Genomic DNA, 10,954 nt, shown 5'->3' on the forward strand with positions numbered 1-10,954 from the left:
TATTTTTAACAACAGGCATTAAATCTTTTGATTGCTCTGTGGATGAGTTTCTCTGATGCTGACAGGGAATGGCTGAATCAAATTTGATGGCAAGGTCTGTGAGAGAGGCCCATTAGGGCATTTTCTAATGACAAAAGGTTACTTTGTCTGTTCCTTGTTCTTCTTCAGTGATTAGTCCAATGTCAGCCTAGCCATACTTTTTTTTTTTGGGGGGGAGGGCATTTCTAGACAGGGTTTCTCTGTGTAGCTTTGTGCCTTTCCTGGAACTTACTTGGTAGCCCAGGCTGGCCTCAAGCTCACAAAGATCCACCTGCCTCTGCCTCCCAAGTTCTAGGATTAAAGGCGTGTGCCACCACCGCCCGGCTAGCCTAGCCATACTTTATGTGTATTCCAGAAAGCTGGATTATTTTGGAATTATCTCTAGAAAAAACATGGTATCTAGGAATGCCTTGCTTAAAATACCTTTTCAAATAAAACATCTGATATTTTAATTTTTCTTAAAACTTTCAGAAATTACTTTCAGAGTATCATCATAAATGTGAGATCCATTACCAGCTGAATTTCTAGACCATTCATCTATTGGAGCCAAACTTGCCTTTAAAGGTCTAATCACCATTTTGCATTCTGAATTAGCATTTTCAAAAGCTAAATATTTGATTAATATTTGTCTGACTTCTGAATCTGATAAAATTATTCTATGTACTGCTGAAATCAATCATTGTCAAAAATCAGTGTAAGCTTCTTTTGGGCCCTGTATAATTATACTAAACAACTAAGTCCTCTTACCTGATTTTTCAACCTTGTCTCAAAAATTTAAAGCTGATAAATGACATAGAAGCATGGTGTTGTCATGAAATTCAAGCTACCTTTTTAACACAGCATACTAACCTTCACCTAGAAACTGATCTTTGATAATATTAATCCTCTAGTCTTTTTTTTTTTTTTTTTTGTTTTTTCGAGACAGGGTTTCTCTGTGTAGCTTTGCGCTTTCTGAACTCATTGTAACCAGCTGGCTCAACTCACAAAGATCCGCCTGCCTCTGCCTCCCGAGTGCTGGGATTAAAGGCGTGCGCCACCACGCCCGGCTAATCCTCTAGTCTTATTTTGTTGTTTTATGACCCTAGCTTTCCCTTTTCACCATTTTCTTTTGCCATTGTAACTGAGGACAAGCTTCCAATATTGTTGTTGCCAAATCTTTCCAGTTTGGGGGGATAATTCTGTTCTGAGTTGCCTATCCCCTTCATTCCAGAAAGAGACCTTTTTCCTACACCATCTTAAACAAAGTTCTTCAAACTGAATGTCTCTCCCTTATTCTTTGTGTTCATCTTTTTATTTGTCCTGACTCTCTCTTACACTATATGTTTTTTTTTTGTTTTGTTTTGTTTTTTTGCCTGTCAACTGGTTGATTGTTATACCTTTTGACCTAAGGTTGACTCTACTTAATACTATTTAATATATTCAAACACAAAGCTTTTGGATTAAAGATGAATGCTGGTGCCGAGCTATATCACAACCACAAACAAGTTTTTCCAGTAAATAGCACAATCTGGGAATTCACAGCATAATCAAATATCCCATATCATGCATTAAAGTGTATACTCTGGACTGAGAACTGGCCAGGTATCCATTACGATTAGAAGCAAACTAAGAATTATATATAATTGAATGAAGAAAGCAATGAGATAGTACCTTATTTTCAGTAACACAAAAATAATAACATCCACTAAAATATCAGATGATAGTATAAAAGTGGAGCAAGCTGTTAGCTACAGAATTTTCTAGCAGCATAAATTATAGCCATCTCACTGTTTAGACATACAACTGTTGCAGTATTGGCTGGCTTTTGTAAAGGCAAAACTCTCCACAAGGTTAGATAAGGGTCTTGCTTTCAATGAAACATTAGCAAAACATTTAAAATTTCTCCTGTAGGGGGACAATCATCAACACAACAAAAATACCCATTAAAATCATGGTTCAAGGAGATCTTTCTAGATTCAGACACTCTCTTGTCCTTCCTATTTCTTTTTAATGACTTCTCCTCCTTTTTATTCATATCTTTTTATTTCATTTTTCTTACTCTATCTACTAGTCAGAAGATAACACATGTAGTATAAAGTGCTCAAGGGCCCAAAGGTATCTGATTTATGTTATTACGTTGCTTACTGGAAAGGTATTGAAGGCCGCACCATTTGACAAAGACATCTGAAAGATATTACACTCCCCAGTGATCCTTATCAGCAGAAAACATTCTGTTTTGTATGTTGGCTAAATGACCCTAATACAGAGGACACAAACAAATCGACAAATAACTACCAATTGAAGAAGATAGTAAAGAGACTGCAGAAAATGTTCATTCCCTCATAAAACAACACACACACACACAGCACACACACACACACTACCACACACACACACACACACACACACTGCAACTTTCTCTTTCAAAAAGCTCAGGAATCTTTGAAGAAGAGTGGAAAGAAAGAGTATAAACTCCAGAGATTTTGGATGAATAATTGGAAACAGTTTCCTTTGGATAGAGTAGAACAACGTGCCCATATGAACGCATAGTAGATGTAACCATGTGCACCGGACCTTTGCACTTCTAACCCAGAACAACAAATCTCAGCATGGATAGGGAAGTTGTTATGACCCAGCCAAGGATTAGTTAGCAATGATTAGGAAGAGAAGAGAGAAAGAGAGAAAGAGAGAGAGAGAGAGAGAGAGAGAGAGAGAGAGAGAGAGAGTGTTTTTCTGTGAGAGTGTAGCCCATAAGTTGAAGAAACTAACAAGCTTCTCTGGAAGACCACATAGCCATGACTACAAGAATACAAACTGAACAAATAGGCCTTTATGTAGGAAAAGACACAGAATTGGGTGGGAGGGAAGGTGGAGGCATTTGTGAAGAGTTAGGAGAGAGAGGATGAAGATGATAAAAACTCATTGTACAAAATCTCAAATAATAAAAAAATAAAATGTTCAACATCCTTAGTCAGTGAGGATTCCAGAATAAAATCTTATAATTAAGATTCCATATCTTCCCAGTCAGAAAGACATTCATTATAAATACAAATGACAGCAATTGATGGTTTGGATATGAGGAATAGGAAAATTCTGCACACTGTTGGAGGGAGTGTAAACTAATACAGTCTCTTTGAAAATCATTCTGGAGTTTTCTCAGAAAAAGGAGAAACAGAATTACATTATGACCCAGCTGTGTCATACCTGGCAGCTTATGCTTGGCACAATTCTCTCAACTACTAAAAATCTATTTCCTCAACTCTATGTGTTCTAATCCTGGAAATAAGACCATCTTAGAAACCAATCAACAGATGAATGCATAATTAAAATGTGATGTGTTGTTCATGCACATGGCGTTTTACACTGTGAAGAAATCATGAACTTTGCAATATAATGAATTGAACTAGAAACAATTATACTATGTGAGATATGCCAGGCACAGAAATATAAGCTTTGTCTGTTCTTTCTCATACATGGACATAAGTTTTGATTCTTAGGTCATTTTGCTTATTTAACCTATGTACCTGTGAGCATCAGGGAATTAGGAAGGAGGGAGTGTGTTAGCAGATAGCTTAAAGGAATGGGAAAAGTTAAAAAACAGAACAGATAAAAAGAAAACAGGGAGAATACAAGACTAGAAATTTTTAAGCATAGAGGGGTGTAGACTGGAAAGAAGAGAAGAGTTCACCAAAAGTAAGAAAAAGCCACGTGGAAGCTTCTTAATGTGCAACTCAATATAAAATAAATGAAGAGAAAAAACTTGAAGTCCACAAAGCACATGAGCCATTTGAGCAGTATTACACACAGCTACTTTATGTTGCAGTATACAAAATCAAGTGCTGCACTCTAATTTGATTGATTATACTCACCAGATATTCTTGCAAAACTTATATAAAGCATTTTGCCCACCTTTCCTCCAAATTCCTTTCAGCTCAGAGTGCACTGTTTTTGTAATTAAAGTTTCCCAAAGCATTTCCTTTTGAAAAGGTTAACATCAACATGACATATCATAGAAACTGCAGAAACAATTTCCAACCTCACTATTTCATTTCAACACACAACACAAACTATCATTCCTTGCTGATATTTTGAGTGTAAGAAAGAAAGATTCAACACCAAACAGCCAAAATATTCTTGATTTCTGTGAAAGAGGGGTAAGGAAACATTTTTCAAGAGATCAGTCTTGAAACCAAAACATGATAGTGATGATCACTATAGGCTGAAAACTTTTGTATAAATTTCCATTAGACATATAAACGATGTGTTTTTCAGCAGTAATGAGACTGTAACAATGCCATTATTCTTCAAAGGAACAATGAAATATTACATATGACATACCCCTCCTTTTCATGAAAATTCAACTCCATAGCATGGTAGTGGTAACTTTTTGCATCCATTTAATTTCTATCAGCAATATCACAAGCAATTTACTTTCTAATGAAAATAACAAAAATTGCACATCTCATTTCACAAGTCATATTTCACAGTAAATGCTGGCATGAAATTTTCACAATATATTCTCTTTTGATAGTATTAGTGCTAAGTGAAAGACAATTTGTGGATGGCTGTTTAGAGGTTGATCAGGCGAAGATATATAACCTAGATAGAAAGGGATTATCTGAGATATTTCATCATGGAATTCTTGAATGAATGAATGCATGAATGAGTGAATGCCTAAATTATGATTATCTCTACCAAGGAGTCTCTATACAATATTGACATTACATCTGCAAATATACGATCATGAGAGATATCAGCCAGAATTTGTTGGGTATGTTTTTCATGTTTGAGGTGTCCGGTGATTTAGGCCAATGGGAAAATCATGCAATTACTGAATTAATATGAATTCAACGTATACTGTGTTCAACAATTGTGCTAAGTGTCTGATACATATTAGTATAAGTGCATATATTGATCCTTCCCTCTCTTGAAAGCTACAGTATACTGTTAGTTCTAAGCATTAATCCTTTAAGCATTGAAGTATCACTTTTAATTGTGATTGCAACATAATGATGGGAAACATGGGTCTGCATGTGATGAAACCCCAGACTTCTAGATTGAGGACTTCTCAAGTTTCTCTTGTAATATTCACTTTTCTTCATGGACCCTGTGAAAATACATGCACCCCTTGATGAACTTTCACATTGTGATGAGAGATCTTTATTTTCTTATAAACCAACTACTTTTTCTCTACCACACACTGGGATAATACCTGATTGAGATTTTCTTTTTTGTTTGTTTCCTGATGTATTTAACCCTTTATTTTTTATTCATTTTACATGCCAACTACAGATCTCCCTTTCATCCCCCCTCCTGCCTTTCCCCAACCTTCTCTTCCCCACTCCCTCTTCCCCCCTCCACACCCTTCATCACTTCCTCCAAAAGGGTAAGTTCTCCCATGGGGCAACAGCTAAGCCTGACACATTCACTTGAGGCAGGACCAAGCCTCTCCCTGTTGCATCACGGGTGAGCAAAGAGTTCAACCACAGATAATGGGATCCAGAAAGCCAGCTCATGCACCAGGGATAGATCCTGACCACACTGCCAGACACCCCTCAACTAGATCCAAGCTACACATCTCTCTCCCATATGCAGAGGGTCTAGAGATATTCTTTCACCTGATCAAATATTTAAATACAACCATGCTATTTCTCTATTTAATTCTTAATCACTTTTGTTTTTAAACTAAAGGAATTCATTACACACAACTGGGCATTTCACAACATCATAATCAAACCAAGCCTACCTCTTAGGACTCAAGGCTGTATTTTTTCAAAACATGATTAAATCTTTGGTTTTCATAAAACCATAGTTTGACTTAATTCTGTTATGTACATTATATGTTTTGTTGATTGAATAAACACACCTATTCTCCTTCTTTGTCTGCCTCATTTTATACTTTCAGAATCATCTTTGATTGTAACTTATTCTCTGATTTCCAAAGAGAGGAAAGAAAAATAAAAGACTACACACCAAGGCTTCAACTGTAAGCACATGATTTAGCATCCCAAATAGATTATAGAAATAAATGTTTAGTATTTAGGACAATATGATTGGTTTAGATTAGAATGAGGTCATTTGCACTAATATACATCACCGAAAGCTTTATAAACCACATACGCAAAACTATATTACATCCTGGAACATGAAGAACTTTTTAAAATAAGTGCTAATAATTATTACTACTGAAGGGAACCACACATAATGGGGTGTAACGTCCCCATACCCAAAATTATGTAGGAATAAACCACACCAAAACATCTATTTTCATCAACCAATCCTTTATTAAGTGGGAAAGAAAAGCAGCTGATACCTGACTCAGATAGAAAGCATGTGTAATTTTTAGGGGGAAAAATGGGGAGGTCTGTATTTGAATGGGCAAGGATGCAGTGTTATGTTTTGATTGGGTATGTTAATTAAGGTAGTCCAAAGGGGGCTTTTGATTTCTGGACTTCAATTCTTTGATAGTTGGACTGTAGTGATCAGCCTTAGAACTGCGTCTGGTATAACAAAGTGTCCAAATAAGGAAATATACCATGCAAAGTAGTTTTAGGGATGTAGGAGGGATTGGGGAAGGACAAGGCCTGCTAGAGCCCTACTTGCAATGCTTGGGACTACTAGAGGCTGTTAGCTACTGTGTACTGTTCTTAGAGTTTACACAATCAGTCTGTGTGCTCTGATTGTACATCTGTAACATTAAACATAAAGGACTGAAATAAATATTTGTATATGCATGTGAAAGATTTATAGGGTGCACCATTCAGGACAGAATAGATTAGAATACAAAGATTATCTAGATCTGTTCAAGCTTTCTTATTCTCTCAGTAGCAAGTAAACTTTATCCCAACTAAATACCTGCAGCAGTCAACTAAAGTGAATTCCTTCCCAATTCATTAAATGTGTAGGTATTAGAAATTCTCCATTAGTATCAGGAAATAATGCCCAGTTGAAAAGTAAGTAGCCATTTTTTTAGTTTAATTTAAATATAGACAAATCAAATAATTATAGCTAGACTCTGAAATGTTAATTTAAAAATATTTCACAAATTGTGTTTTGGATATAAATAGAAAAAAGAATCTTTTTAATTTTTTAAGAATGTACTGAATTCAATAAACTATAAGGTACGCTCATCTTTAAATGCTAGAACGGATAATAAAAGTCATTATTTAAACTATTTGGCTAGTCTATGTAGCCAGAAGTTTTCCTGTGTCTTGCCTGGCCCCAAGGTGAGGACAAATCTCTCCCACCCATGGTCTGTAGACCCTAGCTCCCAAGGTAAAACACAGAGGCTTATATTACTTACAAGATGTATGACCATGGCTCAAGCTCTTTGCTTGCTAGCTCTTTTATCTTAATTAACCCATTCCTCTTAATTTACATGTTGCCATGTGGTTGTGGCATTACAAGTCTGCTGGTAGTGCATTACTGCTCCTTTGGCAGTGGGCTGACATCTCCTCCTTTCTGCCTATCTTTTCCTGTATATCTACATATCTTGCTTCCTCAGTGGCTGGCTGGCATATGCCCCAATTCTGCCCTTCTTCATCTCTATCCTCAGTTTGATTGTACTGCCTAATTATATCTTTCCTTGTCATTGGCCAAAATTGCTTTAGTATCAACCAATGAGAGGAAGACACATTCACAGCATACAGATGGACATCCCACAGCATTTCTCCTCTTCTGTGTAATCAAAAAGGAAGGTTCTAACTTTAACACAGTAAAATTATATGCAACAAATTGGTTATTAAGTAAGAATTACAGTAATATTAATCCATTTGCATTTGTCAAAATTAGAGAAAATACTTAAGTATCCATATTTTTTTGGTGAGTATAATATTTTGTATCTAATTTATATTTTATTGTAACAAAAAAAAACCTGTAACTGTAGCTAGCTTGTCTTCAACTCCATCAAAGACCCCAGAAGGGTAAAATGTTACCTAATGATAGGGATCTCAAGCTGCCTGGACAGTCATGCAAGGTTTCTCTGCAGAGTTGGACCATCCATCTTTGAACTTCAGGCCTAGAATATCTGACAGACATATCTGTGAAGGAAGATTGTCGAAGGACTGTTCTGCCTTGTCTTGGCAAACTTTGGCAGTCACTTTCTTTTTGTCTTGTTTCTTCAGTGTGGAAGGCGTACTATCAGCAATATCATCTTCTTTGAAGTAGATTGGTGCTGCCACGAGCAGATGTGTCTCATTATCGAGAAAAAGGTCTAAGTTATTAAAACATTTTAAATGCCACATTCTGTGTTAGAAGATTACCTATCTAGAAAATCTAACTAATGACTATAGGTTTGCTATTATAGATCAATGTTCCAGCCTTGACCTTGAAGCACTATTCCTAGTGAGGCAGCTGATAACTGCCACACAAGCCTATGACCTGATCTTGTGCAGGCTCTCTTGGCTCCTTGGGATCCTTGATGCTGGATTGCAGACCTCACCTCTCTTGAATCCTGTAACTGACCTCCTCACTAGTTGTAAGTTACCCCAAAATAAACCTCTTATAACTACCAGATAATCTAAGTGGTGCTGCTTTGTTAGCTCTCTGCTTTATCTGGTGCCCAACATGGGGCTCAAACCCACAACCCTGAGATTGAGAGTCTCATTCTCTACCAACTGAGCTAGCTGGGTACCAGATACAGTGGGAAAAGTGGGGTAGTTAAAAGTGGTTTATTCCTGGCTTTCACCCAGGCAGCCTGGGTTCGACTCTCAATATGGGAAGAGTCCCCACTTTCTCCCGCTGCCGCCGGCACATGACCTGGTCCATCCTGAGAGCTCATACTGGTCCTGTGGTCCAGCCTGGACCCAGCCTTGGGCCTGTCTACCATCACCACCACTGCCAAGGCCTGGCTGCTGGTTCCCAGCTAGCAGAAGGCACTACTGCTGGAGCTGAAGGGGCTGCAGGAGGAGCCAATTGAGGGCTTCCAGGTGACACTTGTGGATGAGGGTGACCTGTATAACTGGGGGGGGGGGTGTGTGGCCATTTTCGGACCCTCCAACACTACTACAAGAGTAGCTACTTCAAAGCTTGCCTCAAGTTCTCCATTGATTACCCATATTCCCCACCATCCCTTACCTTAAGCACTGACCCCAGCAGTGAGGCAGGCAATAACTGCCACTCAAGCCTATGACCTGCCCCTGGGGCATGGCCTAGACGGGAGCCCTTAAGACCGAGATATATAATGCTGGCTTTCTTGGCTCCTCAGGATCCTGGATGCTGGATTGTAGACCAAGTCGGAGTTTTCCAGAGAACCACATTGGACTGCACCTCACCTCTCACAGAACTTGTAACCCATCCCTTTACTGCTTGTAAGTTACCCTAAAATAAACCTCTTTTAACTACCAGATAAACTAAGTGGAGTTGCCTTGTTAGGTCTATGCTTTAGATGAATACTAATCTGTATTTTTAATTATATATTACATTTTTAAATAAGCCGTATAAACACAATACTTTAAACAAGAGTAGAAATATACATGCAGTATAACAAAAATGTATTTAAATCTTAATCAATAAATAAAGATCCAATGTAAAATACTTTGAGATTAACAGTTGTTTTTTGGATTAAGGCAGATGCAATAATCTACCCTTTTCCATCATTTCTATGTCATATCCCCCTTTCTTCTTTAGAAAGAGATTATCTATGACCAATAACAACTTGTAACAACCACACCCCCTTAAATGAAAACAAACATTCACAAAGAGTGTTTTGGGAACTTGGGCACAGTTCTCCAGATACTTCCTGTTGATTAGGGGTGCTGGTAACCTTATGGGGAGTCTGAGAAAATTTAGAGTTATAATCAGGTACTGACTGGGATAGCTTGTGTGGCTGCTCCTTCACAACCAGCAGCTTTGAAGCTACTTTGAATGCAGAATTCAGAGGAAACTGTAACAAGGTGTATTGAAATGCTGGAATATCTGGGCCATCCCTTTTTATTAGTGTATGGTCCTCTTGTTCTGAAAATATATAAAATTTTAAAAGTAACATACATATCTATATTAATACAAATATAAACTGTGCATTGTACATAAACCAGTCAAAGATAATTTTTTGTTTTATGTCTGAGCAGAGAAAATATATGTAACTATGCCATGTGTCTTGTAGTTACTTTAAGTTTATTTTCTCATGTTTGTAGTCATGATTTCAGGGGGTCTTCTTTGATCAAACCTGATTTTTTTTGTTTTGTTTGTTTGTTTGTTTTTCTAGACAGGGTTTCTCTGTGTAGCTTTGTGCCTTTCCTGGATATTGCTCTGTAGACACCAGGCTGGCCTCGAACTCACAAAGATCCACCTGCCTCTGCCTCCCGAGTGCTGGGATTAAAAGCGTGCACCACCACCCTCGATAGTCCCCTCCCAGGGTCCGGTAAGAATCTGCAACCAGCTGATAATTAATCTTTGATGAAAAGAAATGAATCTATGTACATGAAACTCCTTAGTTCATACACTTTATTATTATTCTGTGATAGTTCTCTCTCTACACAGCTTCTATTCTGCTCTCATGCCTAGTTCCTTCCTTGCCTGATTTCTCTGTATTTGTCTACTGTCCCTCTAGGTTCTATCTTAATTCCTTCATCTAGTTCTGTCCCTTCTAGGTTCTCATCAATCTAGTTCTTTCCCCTATCAGCTCCTCTCCCATCTCCTTCTCTCTCATCTGGCTCTTCCTCATCTTGTTCTTCCCCATCTGGCTCTTCCTCATCTTCCATCTCGTTCCTCTTGTCCTCTCTTCTAGCCCTTCAATCTAGTTCTTCCCCATCTCAGTTCGTTCCTCTTAAGTTCTTACCCATTTAGTTCTTCCATTCTCTTTTCTCTTCTCTGTCCTCTGTGCCCTGGAAGTCTTGGTATATATACAATTAAAAGCAGTATTCCCTTAGCAGTGCAAAAACCAGGACTCCAAGGTCAAATGGAGGGGTGATAAGAATCACATAGGGAGGCAATAACC

At 37.8% G+C, this 10,954-nt stretch overlaps 1 non-coding gene across 1 annotated transcript; it reads right to left on the reverse strand.

Moving 5' to 3' along the window:
• Window positions 1–8,575: 8,575 nt before the first annotated feature.
• Window positions 8,576–8,648, reverse strand: Trnae-cuc. The gene has a single exon. It is a non-coding gene; the product is annotated as a tRNA-Glu (tRNA).
• Between the last annotated feature and the right edge of the window lie 2,306 nt (window positions 8,649–10,954).

Source organism: Peromyscus leucopus, chromosome 14, assembly GCF_004664715.2.
Source record: "Peromyscus leucopus breed LL Stock chromosome 14, UCI_PerLeu_2.1, whole genome shotgun sequence".
Classification (NCBI taxonomy): domain Eukaryota; kingdom Metazoa; phylum Chordata; class Mammalia; order Rodentia; family Cricetidae; genus Peromyscus; species Peromyscus leucopus.